Source organism: Simochromis diagramma, unplaced genomic scaffold (genome assembly GCF_900408965.1).
Source record: "Simochromis diagramma unplaced genomic scaffold, fSimDia1.1 OVJJ01000653.1, whole genome shotgun sequence".
In the NCBI taxonomy this organism is placed as follows: Eukaryota; Metazoa; Chordata; class Actinopteri; order Cichliformes; family Cichlidae; genus Simochromis; species Simochromis diagramma.
The window spans coordinates 103,268-116,444 of NW_024387544.1; the positions used below are offsets into that span (position 1 = coordinate 103,268).

Here is a 13,177-nt window from a genome sequence, read left to right on the forward strand (position 1 = left end):
GTTTCGATGGTTTTTATCGTATGAGTAGTCTATTAAATTAAGTAATCTACGAGTGTTTGTTGAGGAGTGCCGACCTTTTATGAAACCAGTTTGGTCAGGATGAATTAAGAGGGGGGTTATTTTCTCTAATCTCTTTGAGAGAGCTTTGCAGATTATTTTAAGGTCTACATTTAAAAGAGAAATTGGACGATAGCTTGAGGGAAATAAAGGGTCTTTGCCTGGTTTTAGCAGGAGACTAATGTTGGCAGAATTCATATTTGGTGGTAGTCTGCCCTTTTCCTCGATTTCCTGCAACATGCTGTGGAATACTGGTGCCAAAATTGTCCAGAATTCTTTGTAGAATTCTGCAGGGAAGCCGTCTGGACCTGGAGCCTTATTATTGGGCATACTTATCAGGGCTTCCTGGAGTTCACTTGGCGTCAGTGGCGAATCCAGTTCCATTGCTTGATTGTCTAGTAATTTTGGAAGAGTTACGTTGTCAAGAAACAGATCAATTTCATTTTTAGATGGGTTTATTTGTGGTGAGTATAAAGTTTCATAGAAATCCCTAAAAATGTTGTTTATTCTTCCAGGATCATATATTGTGTTCCCCGATAAATCTTTAGCAGCACATATAGTTATTTTTTCTTTCTTTATTTTTAGCTGGTTAGCTAGAAATCGACCTGATTTGTTACTGTGTTCAAAATTCTGCAAGCGAAGTCTTTGTATAAGGAATTGTGTTTTTTTATTAATAGTTTCATTTAATTCTAGTTTTGTTTTGCATATTTTGTTCAATGTTTCCTGATCTTGGTTGCACGAGTAGGCTTCTTCTAGTGATTTGGTTTTTACTAATTCCTGAATATTTTTGTTTTCTTCTTTCTTTTTGTGTGATGAGAAAGAAATTATTTTACCTCTCATCACAGCTTTCCCTGCTTCCCATAGAACAGAAGCAGATATTCCGGGAGTGTCATTAAAGTCTAAATATGAAGTCCATTCCTTTTTAAAGTATTTAATAAAGTCTTCATCTTTAAGTAGTGATATATTAAATCTCCAGTTTTTACTTGGCGTAGTGTTATTCTTGTGCATTAGTGTTAAAGATACAGGAGCATGATCGCTGACAGCTATAGGATGAATCTCAGTGTCTGAAATGTCACACAGCAGTGAGCTGCTGACCAAAAAATAATCCAGACGAGAGTAAGAGTGATGAACATGCGAGAAAAAAGTATATTCCTTACTGGTGGGGTTAAGAGAGCGCCATGCATCGCAAAGACCAAAGTCGTTCATATACTGTTTGATTATATTTGTGGACTGCCAATTGCGCTGAGTTCCTGTTGTGTTGAGCCTATCCATTTCTTCATTTAGTCCAAGGTTGAGGTCACCGCCAAGAATGAGTGTGCAATCAAGGTGTTCAGAGAGTGCACTAAAAAATCCGTGGAAGAATGAGGGTTCATCAACATTTGGACCATATATACTAACAATACATAGTTTTTTGTTCAATATTGATAGTTTAATAATTAGAAATCTACCCTCTGGATCTATAACTGTATCGAGTACTGTAAAATTAACATTTTTATGTATTAAAATTGCTACTCCCCGTTGTCTAGAATTATAACCGGCTGCAAACACGTTAGGAAACTCAGGTGTTTTAAGTTCGTTTAAACCTGTGACAGGTTTGTGAGTTTCTTGTAATAAAACAACATCTGCCTGTAGTTTTTTAAGCTGGTTAAATATTTTTAACCTCTTTCCTCTGGTGCCAGCTCCATTTACATTCCATGTAACAAACCTCAGCATGCCCTTAATTGTGTGTGTATGTCTAATGATATATGCTGGGTGTTTCGTTTAGACAGGTGGAGAGAATGTGGAAACATCCCTTGTTTGTAAATAGAAAGAGAAAAAGAAGTGTGGTGAGAGGCTCCATAAGTCTGACTATGTGTGTGAATATTCACTAATATGAACAAGCGTGGTTTGCTCATGTGTCCTGCAAGTCTGTGCGTGCTGTGAGGCTGTTGTGAATGTGCTGCCGTTGAGCTGATGTGTTTGCGTGATCGTGTTGTGAAAATATGGAGAAATAGAGGGTGTTGTTTGTAGGTGAGTGGGGAAGTAGGTGACCACAGCAGTGAAAGACAAGAGAAAGAAAGAAACTACATGAACTGTGAGCGATAACAAAAAAAAAGAAACGAAACGGAAACATTCCAATTAAAGCAATGACGGAGGGTGACGGTGTTATATCTGCTATGACATCATATTGATATTACTAGCTTAAACTCATGTTAAAGGAGAGAGTGTGAATGAATAAGAAAAGAGTGTAGCGGGTTCTTATCTGGAGTGCAGTTAATATAACCACGGTGTGGTGCCGAGGTCGCGGTAAAGCTGTCCGTCCACGTAGAGCCGGTCCACGGCGATGACAGCGCGGGAGCCTTTCTGGATGAAGCTACGTCGAACTGGGAACAGGACCTTGCGTCGTTCCAGGATCTCTTTGGGGAACTGGTCGTTCACGCTGAAGTCCGTTCCTTTCAGCTCTCTGCCGCGACTCTTCACCTGTTCCTTCTGTTTGAATTGACTGAATTTGGCCACAATAGGCCGTGGTCTCCCGGTCCGCGACCGCGCGCCCCCCAAGCGATGTACTCTATCGAAGTCGATATTCTTTACGGTGTCCTCCGGCAGCTTCAGGTGGATTTTAATGAAGTTTTTCACCGTTGCCTCTGCGTCCTCTCCGGCAGTTTCTGGAATACCAGAAAACACAAGATTATCTCTCATGCTACGGGCTTGTAGATCGATAACGGACTCTTTTATTTTTTTATTTTCAATGTTTAGCTGGGTCACGTTATCGGTGAGAGATTTAACCGACTCCCGTAGCGTGGCATTTTCAGCGGCAAGCGTTTCCACCTGCTGCTGGCTGAATTCCAGGGATTCTCTCAGAGATTTAAATTCCCGGTGTAAAATCTCCATCAGGGACAGCCTCGCATCGAAACTGGACAATCGCTTGTCGATTGACTCCAGGATTTCTGCGATGTCTTTGCCGGCAGGCGATGTTGTACCGGGGGAGTCTGCCTGGCGAACATGAAGGGGTTTCGGGGGGCACATGAAAACAACGCTGTACTATCTCAGAGGACAGAGGTCATGTACAGCAACCACAGTAACCACACAAACACCAAAATGAGAAAAGACAGCTTAGAGCAAAGGCAGGGAGCTGTCCTTTTCAGCTAAACAGAAGAGGAATATACAGATAATGAAGGTCACACTTTGAGTCAGTCATATTTCATTCAATACAGTGTTCTACTGACAGATCCAGGATCAGTCCAAATCATCAGTAGTTTTATCCACTGTGACTGTGCTGCTCTGACCCCCCTCCTCCTTTCAGGGTGGAGCCTGCTGGAGTCCGATGGTTGAGACCAGGTCTGAGGAAGTGTAAGTGTGTTTTTAATGGGATTCATCAAAACAAAGCAGCACACATTCAACCATCTTCATCATGTCAGGAGTCATCATCAAAGTGTCAATCAATGAACAGATGATGGATCAATAACTGCAGCTGGATTGTGTTTGTTCTCTCCATCAGATTCCTGTCAACTCACAATTGACACAAACACAGTGAACACAAACCTCAAACTTTCTGACAACGACAGGAAGGTGACACGTGTGGAGGAGGTTCAGTCATATCCTGATCATCCAGACAGATTTGATGTTTATCCTCAGCTGCTGTGTAGAAATGGTCTGACTGGTCGCTGTTACTGGGAGGTCGAGTGGAGAGGAAACGTTTATATATCAGTGAGTTACAGAAGAATCAGAAGGAAAGGAGGCAGTAATGACTGTGTGTTTGGACACAATGAACAGTCCTGGTGTCTGTACTGCTCTGATGGTGCGCCTCGTTATGTCTGGCACAATTATAGACAAACATTCATCCCCTCCTCCTCCTCCTCCTCCTCCTCCTCCTCTGTCTCTAACAGAGCAGCAGTGTATGTGGACTGTCCTGCTGGCACTCTGTCCTTCTACAGAGTCTCCTCTGACACTCTGATCCACCTCCACACCTTCAACACCACATTCACTCAAACTCTTTATCCTGGGTTTTGGTTCAGGTTTCCTGGTGCCTCAGTGTCCCTGTGCTGAGTGGAGTGTAAAGAGTGTATCCTGTTACAGAAACACTCTGACTGTTGAACAGATAGTTCAGTATGTACATGTCTGTCTCTTTCACTCACAAACACGTTTTCAGATTCATGGATTCAATCAGTTGATGTTTGAAACTTTTCTACATGATTCCTTGTAAAGGTCTTCCTCTTCAGTCCTTTAAAGATGGAAGCTCCCATTATTCCTGGATCCACATGTTGTTTTTCTGTCTTTTTCCACTCAAAGATTCACAGTGAATATCAGTATGTTGTGTTTCTCTGAAGCTCAGTTCACAACAGCTCCTCTGCATTTTCAACAAGTCTGAGCTCATTAAAATGAATCCAAATGTTTGATTTCTCTTTCTTAATGGGATGTTTCCAAACTCTCCACATGCTCTTACTGTTTCACTCATTGTTGGAAGCTCATCATGTGAAAATGTTTCAGCCATAGAAGCTGAAAATATTGGATCAATGGTTTTGAATGCAGTTCTAAGCAGAATCTGATTGTATTGTTGGATCATAATGCATGTGCCTTATCTAAAAAAACAGCAGACACTGCATTGACTATATGAAACTAGTCTTGTGTTTTTCACAGAGACATTTGCAACAGTAATATTCCTCAGTATGTTGGTAACGTCTTTGTTTGAATGTTCTTAGAAATGTGATAACGTTCTATAGCATTGCATATTGTTGATACGAAGAAAGAAAATGCTCTCAATTATGGAAACAGCCAGAGGGTTTATGTTTGATGTGTGATTTACATGTGTGCAGCTGTTAATAAAGTTGGTGCTCTCTTGGGGGTGTGTTTATTCATCCAAAATGGCCGAAGACTCGTGTGTTTTTATTCCTCCCTAAGTATCGTTCGTGCAATTTATCATGTATGTCGGTTTTTCTTGCGCATTTTCATACTTCTGCTAACAAATATGTTCTGTATCACGTTGCTTGGTTAAAGAGTTTGTCCACTGGCTGAATCGATGAGCTAAATAATGAACATTGGCTTTTATGAATCATTTCTTTGTGTTTGTCATTTCTGTTACACAATAAACTTGGTTGCTTTGTCACAGTGTTGTGTTCATGTTACAAATGTTTCTGACACAAATATTGCACAAACTTGCTTTTTTCTTCTATTTTTTTTCTATGGGTGTTTGTTTTTTCATATTGTAATGGTTAGTAATGTTGGCAGTGAACCTCTGACAGTCTGTCCTGAAATGAGTTGTGGCGAAGTGACCAAAATATGGTTGTGGTGTGTTGACAGTGTAACAGCAGCATTGGAGTGGTGTGAGAGTCCAGCTTCAGCCTTTATGTTGGACACTAAGATATTTTATACAGAAAGACTAATAAAGAATCAATCATGAATAATTGTTGTTCAGACATTAGTTCCTAATGTTTGGAGAAACTCAATCTTTATCACAGCTCTGATGGGGCTGCAGTTAATTTTCACACTAATCAAGCTCTTTGTTTCAATTCAGTGATTCCTATTTAAAAACCTCTGCCTGCTAACCTTCTGCTTCTTTTTCTGTTACTCCAACTTGGCTGTGCAACAAGCGTTTTCCTAGATTTGTTTAAACAACTGAAGTAGTAATATACCTGCACTTTTTTTGCACCCATAATTATCTAGTAGCCACACTCTGTAACAGTAAGACTCGATGATTACACATAGGGGGTTACAGGTAGGCTCCCAACAGGCAGCAAAACAAGTCATAAAACAATAAAATAGGCTTCCTTATCAAGAGCATCCCAGCACACACATCCCAACTAAACCTCCATAGTTTACACCTTTTTTCATTACAAACACTTCATTATCTCTCCATGTCAGAGGTCAACTGAAACCATGTCCAACTGAACCTCCGAAGGTTTTTCCACCTTTTTCATTATAAACTGCTCTTTTATCTGTCAATTACACTTTCTGCTGACTAACCGAACCTCCATAGTTTTTCCACCTTTTTCATTACAACCTGATCTCTATATCTGCATCTCAGAGGCCAACTAAAACCAAGTCCACCTAAATAAAAACACCCCATCAGACACACAGTATTTTCCTCTAGTGATGGGATAACCGGCTTTTTCAGCTCGGCTCACTAAAAAGAGCCGGCTCTTTCGGCTCCGAACCGGCTCTTGGTTGTTTTGTTGCTTTAATTAATTTATTATTAACAATAATATAAAAATATGCAGAAAAGTAATTACTAATGTAAAAAAAAGTGGTTTTATTTATGTATGGTTATATATAAATATATGCGGTGGCCCCTAGAGACAAAACATGTACAAACTCCAAAACACATTTCTAGCATTAACTGAACTTCCAAAACAGAGCTACCTAGATCACTTAAATTACACAATTGAAAGCATGAAAGCATGCGTGTATTGTTTGTGTATTTATACACAAGCATTCATATATAGTCAAATAATAAAGTAAATTGTTCATTTACCTGTGTCACGGTTCTGGGTCCGTTGGACCCAGTATTTTGAGTTTATGTTTTGGTTTAATTTTACATCATGGATTGTTTTCTTGTTCTCTTGTGGTTGTGATGATTATTATTAGAGTTCCATGTTTCTGTTATCCATGTTTTAGAAGTTGTGGTTTCATGTATAGTTTAGTTCCATGTGTCGTGTTCTGTTAGTATACAGTCGTCTCTGTCAGTGTGTCTCTTGTTCTGTCACCGTTTCCCCTAGTTTAGTTAACCTCTGTTCAGTTTCCTGTTTTACTTTGAAAGTCTGTGTACTATGTTAATGTGTTGAGTTTTGTCTCGTCATGTCTGATGAGTCCCTGCTGTGCTCTCCTCCTGTTTCACATTCCCCAATCACCTAAGTATGTATTTAAGCCTTGTGTTTTGCCCTGCCAGTTGTCGTGTCGTACCCTCAGATTATGCCTGTGTGTTCTTGGTCTCAGTGTTCCGTCCTCACTTCATGTTTGTTTTCCTGCCAGCAATAAAGCTGAGGTCTTTTGAGTTGCATTCCGTTTTCCGAGTCCTGCATTTGGATCCTCATCTCTGCCTGCCCGCACACAGAGCCCTGACAACCTGTTATTACCACACACCAAATCCGGTCGTTGGTACTTGCTGGCTTGTGTAGCCACTAGGTAACAAAAGCTCAACACTGCCCCCTAGCATCCTGGAGCACTTCTGTTGTCTTTTGTACGTGTTTTGAGTTTTTACGTGTTTTGGAGTTTGTACGTGATTTGAAGTTTGTATGTGCTTTGTCTGTAGGGGCCACCGTAAATATACTTTTATTTATTCACTCCACATAAAATGTAATAAATAAATCATATACTACAAAAATCAACTATTCACATTTCAACTTTTAACTATTTAAATTTTCAGCTTTTTCCTTTTACAAATTTAAAGTGAATCAACACAAAACACTGCAAACCATAACACAATTAAATATAAATTATAATATGAAAACAAAAAGAAGATGCATATTCTCTGTCATATGGGCCTGCATGAATAAACTTTCTGAATTCTTTATCATCTGCAACCATAGCTGGACTGGCCATCGGGCATACCGGGCATTTGCCCGGTGGGCCGCTGGCGATTTTTTTGTTTTTATGGGCCGATGGATTTATTTTTTATTTTATTTTATTTTTTTAGGAAGGGTATATATAATGAAAGGTGTTGGATTGGCCAATTGGTCATGATCGACTCTGGGCTGGACCAATTACAGCCGAGGAGGCCGAATGCACCCTCCCCCTTGTTTAGCAATCACGTGATTTTCACGCATTGCATGCCGGGAATTAGTGGCAAAACAATCCAAGTACCGCATCAAATGCAAGCATTTGCAGCACTGCAAAACGTTCATTCTCCGGTTCCAATACCTTCTTGTTTTTTCTTTTTTCTTTGCCGCACAAAAAAGGAATGTACAAAACAAAAGGAGAACAATGCCGGTCTGTACAAAGACAGACTCGACGAAAAGACAAAGAAAAGATACGAGGAAAAAATCAAAGGAATGAAAGGGTCAGACCCTTATGATAACACAGAGTGGACAAAAGACGTTAGCGTGCTGCCCAACTTTCACCACGCTCAGATTTATAATTATACGGTTCTTGCAGTGAGTGCATGCACTCATGAAGTTTAGTAACTTCAGGTCACTGCAATAAGCCCAGGTACAGTTTACCGACGGATGGGTACAGGACCTTGAAATGCACTGTGTAGAACAAAAGACCATCGCACGAACAAAGGTAAGTTTACCAGTCTCACAAATCGTCGTCATAAATACACATTCGTTAACCGTTTATTAATATAACCTTTGAGCTCAACGGTAATTAATTAGCAGTGGAAATAATTTCTGGTACCATTACAGAAATGTAGCAGTGACAATAATACTGTATGCTGTAATCGTACTGGACAATTAGTGATACAAAACAACTGTTTTATCCTGTGAATAAAAGTATATGTTTTTGTCAATGTACCATGGTAATAACAGAAGCGAAACGCAATATTGTGTCAGGACAATTCACTATTTATGCACAATAAATAAAGGAGCATAGCGCGACTCTGTTCAGCGCCAGACTTGCTTGTAACCTATATCACCAATTATGTTAAGAAAAATGAGGTATTAACGACTAAAAACTCTGACCTTTGTGGGAATGCTTGGAGCAGACTAACATGTGTGCTGGAGTGTTCTCAGACGTTATATTTGGTATATCCAGACCATCCATCGGCTCTTACTTCGGAAACATGGCTTAAAAAATTTCTCTTCAACGACATAATCCGATTAAAAAAACGATCTCTTTACCCGTCGGCTTCCCGTGGCTGTCACGCGACCGGCTATTGCAGTTAATAATACGACAGCTTCTTGCCATTTTTTGGGTTTCTTTTTATCGCTGTGTGACTGAGTTCAATCGAAAGCCTGCGTGCGCTAGTACCTCTTGCCACAAGTTCCCAGAATCCTTTGCGGTTTTACCCCTGAATGATGTCACATTTTCAATCTTTATCCTGGTGGGCTGGTCTCTAGTCAAAATGCCCGGGCCAATTTTTTGTCCCAGTCCAGCCTTGTCTGCAACTGAAAATAGTTGTGGATGATGTCCTGATTCGTGATTTGAGATGAGAGACAAACGACTGGAGGTCCATTGTGCATCAAAACAATGATTTTATTTACACACGCGTTTGGGGAAGATGAACTCTGCAAAACATCAGCCTCGATCTCCCTAGAACAATAAATGAGCAGTCATATTTATAACATCACGGTATCAGGAAATATAACGCCCCTTGTGCGTCCAAGCATATAGATAAAATGCATCAGTTCCAGTAATCCCAAGCTTGAACACATTCAAATGGCAACCAATCATTGCTTGAAACCTAAAATAATCTTTAACCACTTGTTCTAAGTAAAATGTTGAAGAAATTAAATCTGAAAATAGGCATAAAACACTTATTCTAACAAACAAATCAAGGCAAATAATCTAAAAATTAGTACATTAAATCATTTTAAAGATATTTCTTCTTTTTAAATTTAGCTAAACACTACTTTAAGATTATATTGCTGATTAAGGACAAAACAAAACTGAAACAGAGCAAAAGTGTCCACTTTAACAATAACCTGCAGATAATAAAGATACAATTGAACAGCACAGGTGCAACATTATGAGTTTGTTTAAGTGGTTTCAACATTTCAACAGCCTGAGAGGTTTCGCCATTGCCCCATTAAAATTGACGAGTGACATAGGAAGACCACAAAGATTCAAATTTCTTCCGAATGACACCAAATACCACAAAACTTGTCTTGGTGAGTAAATGAACATTTTCCATTTTAGAAATAAGACCCAGATTGAAAAAGCAAAAAACAAAACAGAAGTGCCCTCTCCTAATCTTATCTTACAGAAAAGCCCTGGCAGGGCTTTTCTGTAAGATGTAGTGTCATGCTCATGAATGGCATCCTGGAGAACTGAATGACTGACAGCAGGGTTGCCACGCATTTGGGGTAAGTCAGATGGAGTGCATAAAAGTATGCCATCACATATATCATAGCCTCACCAAGTTTTTCTTTGTCAAATGTTGTAACTGGTAAATTACCAACAGCAATGACACACTTGCAGCCATCGAACATCACTACTGGACATGACAAGCTTAGTTTCTGGAGGACAGCATCTGGATCTTCTGTAAGCTGCAAGACACAAAAGACATGACAGTTAACATCTTATGTTAATTGTATGTTTTTTTGCTGGGATTTGGTCATAACGTCAGAGACGTCATTATCTTGTTCTTTGTTGGTTACACACATTTTATAGTAGTTTTGACTTATGGTTTATCAGTGTCAAGCGACTCCTTATGTGACCAGACTCGTGTACATTAAATACGTTATAAATTAATGAAAACAATAAATTATAGATTTAAGTCTTTCGGCTGAAACCGAAAAAGCATTTTTGAGTCATGTTTGACCAAAATATTTCGTTTGCCAAATTTTTTGTAGATCTTTATAAGCAAATTTTATAAAACTTACCTTCAGCACTGTCACGGCTGGCGGAGTGAGCCGTGTGGAGTGGAGGAAAAGGAGGACCCAAAATGCAGCAAACTGATGATACGAGTGAAGTTTATTTACACGGTGGCAGTGGCAAAAAACAGGCAATGAAGCATGAGTAATGACAAACCTAAACTGGGAGAAACTAAAGAGCAAACCTGAAATCTACAAAATGGAGAGCGGAGAGCGGAGCAGAGAGACGCAGACTAAGGAACAGGATACCAAGAAACACAGACGAGCCGACAACGAACACAGACCGACACCCACTAAATATACACACACAAGGTAATCAGGTAATCACACACAGGAGGGAAGAACAGCTGAACGTAACACACATGAGGACCGGAGGAGACAAGCTGAACACAATGACAACAGAAACAGACTTTCAGAACAAAACAGGAAATCTAGAACACGAGCCTTCAAAGTAAAGCAGGAAACACAGACTGATTTGCAACACAACACGGGGACATGAACAGAGCACCAAGGACAGACACAGATAGGGCTTAATATACATCAACTTCAGGTTCAACCCTAAACTAATACAAATCAGAATAAACACAAAACCCTGGGTCAACGACCCAGGACCATGACAAGCACATGTAGAAATGCTTCAGAAGCATTCCTCATCTTTTTTGGTGGATGGGCGGGTGTGGGAAAGAGTGTTGGAAGAGCCTTCATCAGTGCAAGGTGGGCTTCAGCTGGACAAAGCAGAAACAAACCTTCATAAACATACATTTTAAAGGATGAGAACTTTGTATTTAAATGGTAAAACTTACTTTTGTCCATGGATTCATGGATTCATTGCCTTCTTTGACACACCGTAGAACTCTACCCTGGAGCAGAATTCTTCCCATCTCAGTTTTACTTGATTGATGAACTTGTTGTTGTGGGGATCCAAAATTCTGCGAAGCCAACGCCTACAATAGGTTTAAAAAAATAAGTAAACAAATAAAATCAAAATAACTTTACTACCACACCAAATATATTTCAAATTAAAGTGATTATTGATTAACTCTTCCAAAAACTTACATGATGCAATTCTTTAAAGCATGGATATGCATCAAAGATGAGGTGAGCTCTGTTCTCCTCTTTCATGGTGTCTGAAGGATCTTCTGGCTTCAAACTCGAGGTCTAATAGCTGGGACACATCTTCTTTGTTTGGTTTTGCCTTCTTACACATTTCTTGTAATGTTTTGTAATGTAATGTAATGTCTTGCTTGTATTTGCCGACTATCCTTGTCAGCTAAGATAGAGAGAAGTACAAGAGCATTTTGGTTTTTCATTGTTACTGAAGTAGACTTCCACAAAACATTAGCTACTACTGGCTGTGTGTTGATAACCATTTTACAAAATTACACGTATGTACTCACATGAAGTGGAGGCATCGTCAGAATTTCTGACAGGTGATAACAGAGTAGATGCACCACTGGAAGAACTGCAATCAGCATCTTCATCATCAGCTTCTTCATCCCTTGGGGAGAGGTCAGTGAGCCTTCTCTTGGGCCGTCCCCTCTCCGGTGTTGGTCCTTGCCTTTTTCCTCGGGTTTTCATATTTTGCAGCCTTTTTTGTAACTTGGCATTAATGCTCTCCTGGTGAAAATACATATATATCATGCCACCTGAACAAAACAAAATGATTTATATATGAGACACAAATACAAGAACTTACGTGTTTTACGCTTGCATCATTATCCTGCAGCATAGGATAATATTCCACAACGTGATTTCGGTCTTAGAGGGGTATCGCTCCATTTGGCCTTGGCTTGCTCTCAAAAGGGACACCATACTTGTGATTGTATTTCTCACCAATCTGCATCTCAGTTCTTTTGACATGACGCATGCCTGTTCCCTGCCGGAGCAGGCCAACTCCAGGTAACTCTTTCGGCATTGCTCCAACTCACTGTCGGTGTACAGAACATATTCCGGAGGACTGGGGAGCTGCAAGGTTTTCAGCTGGCTTACATTAGCATCAGCAGTTGGAGGGCCTGTTGCAACTACCCTGGGTGAAGAAGTTGTTTCAGGTTTCTGTGGTAGCGGATGGTCTTCCTGGTTTAGGGTGAGAAAATAAAAATGTCAAGTACTGCTAAAATAAAAGCATACTTTCTGGAGATTAGTTGAACTAAATATTTTTTACATAATACCTCAGGATGAATTATTGACCACACATGTTTTCTTCTGAGAAAGTGCTCAGGCCCAGAAAAAAGGTCCCTCAGATCATCACGGGTCAATGTTAAAAGCATGCACTCGTCAATGCTTGCAGCTAACAAAAAGACAAACACCAGTTAAACCGTGCAAGCACATAACTGCACAAACAAAACTGTTATGTATATATATATATACAGTGGGGCAAAAAAGTATTTAGTCAGCCACCGATTGTGCAAGTTCCCCCACTTAAAATGATGACAGAGGTCAGTAATTTGCACCAGAGGTACACTTCAACTGTGAGAGACAGAATGTGAAAAAAAAATCCATGAATTCACATGGTAGGATTTGTAAGGAATTTATTTGTAAATTAGGGTGGAAAATAAGTGTTTGGTCACCTCAAACAAGGAAAAAATGGCACCTGTTTGAACTCATCATCTGTATAAAAGACACCTGTCCACAGCCTCAAACAGTCAGACTCCAAACTCCGCCATGGCCAAGAC

At 39.9% G+C, this 13,177-nt stretch overlaps 2 long non-coding RNA genes across 2 annotated transcripts; one reads left to right on the forward strand and one right to left on the reverse strand.

Annotated features, from left to right (window-relative positions):
• The first annotated feature begins 3,237 nt into the window (after positions 1 to 3,237).
• LOC120727421 lies at positions 3,238 to 5,142 on the forward strand. Its single transcript, XR_005694530.1, has 2 exons — positions 3,238 to 3,387; positions 3,536 to 5,142. It is a non-coding gene; the product is annotated as an uncharacterized LOC120727421 (long non-coding RNA).
• A 7,248-nt stretch (positions 5,143 to 12,390) lies between these two features.
• Positions 12,391 to 12,804, reverse strand: LOC120727422. Its single transcript, XR_005694531.1, has 2 exons — positions 12,674 to 12,804; positions 12,391 to 12,578 (listed from the first exon to the last, which is right to left on the reverse strand). It is a non-coding gene; the product is annotated as an uncharacterized LOC120727422 (long non-coding RNA).
• Between the last annotated feature and the right edge of the window lie 373 nt (positions 12,805 to 13,177).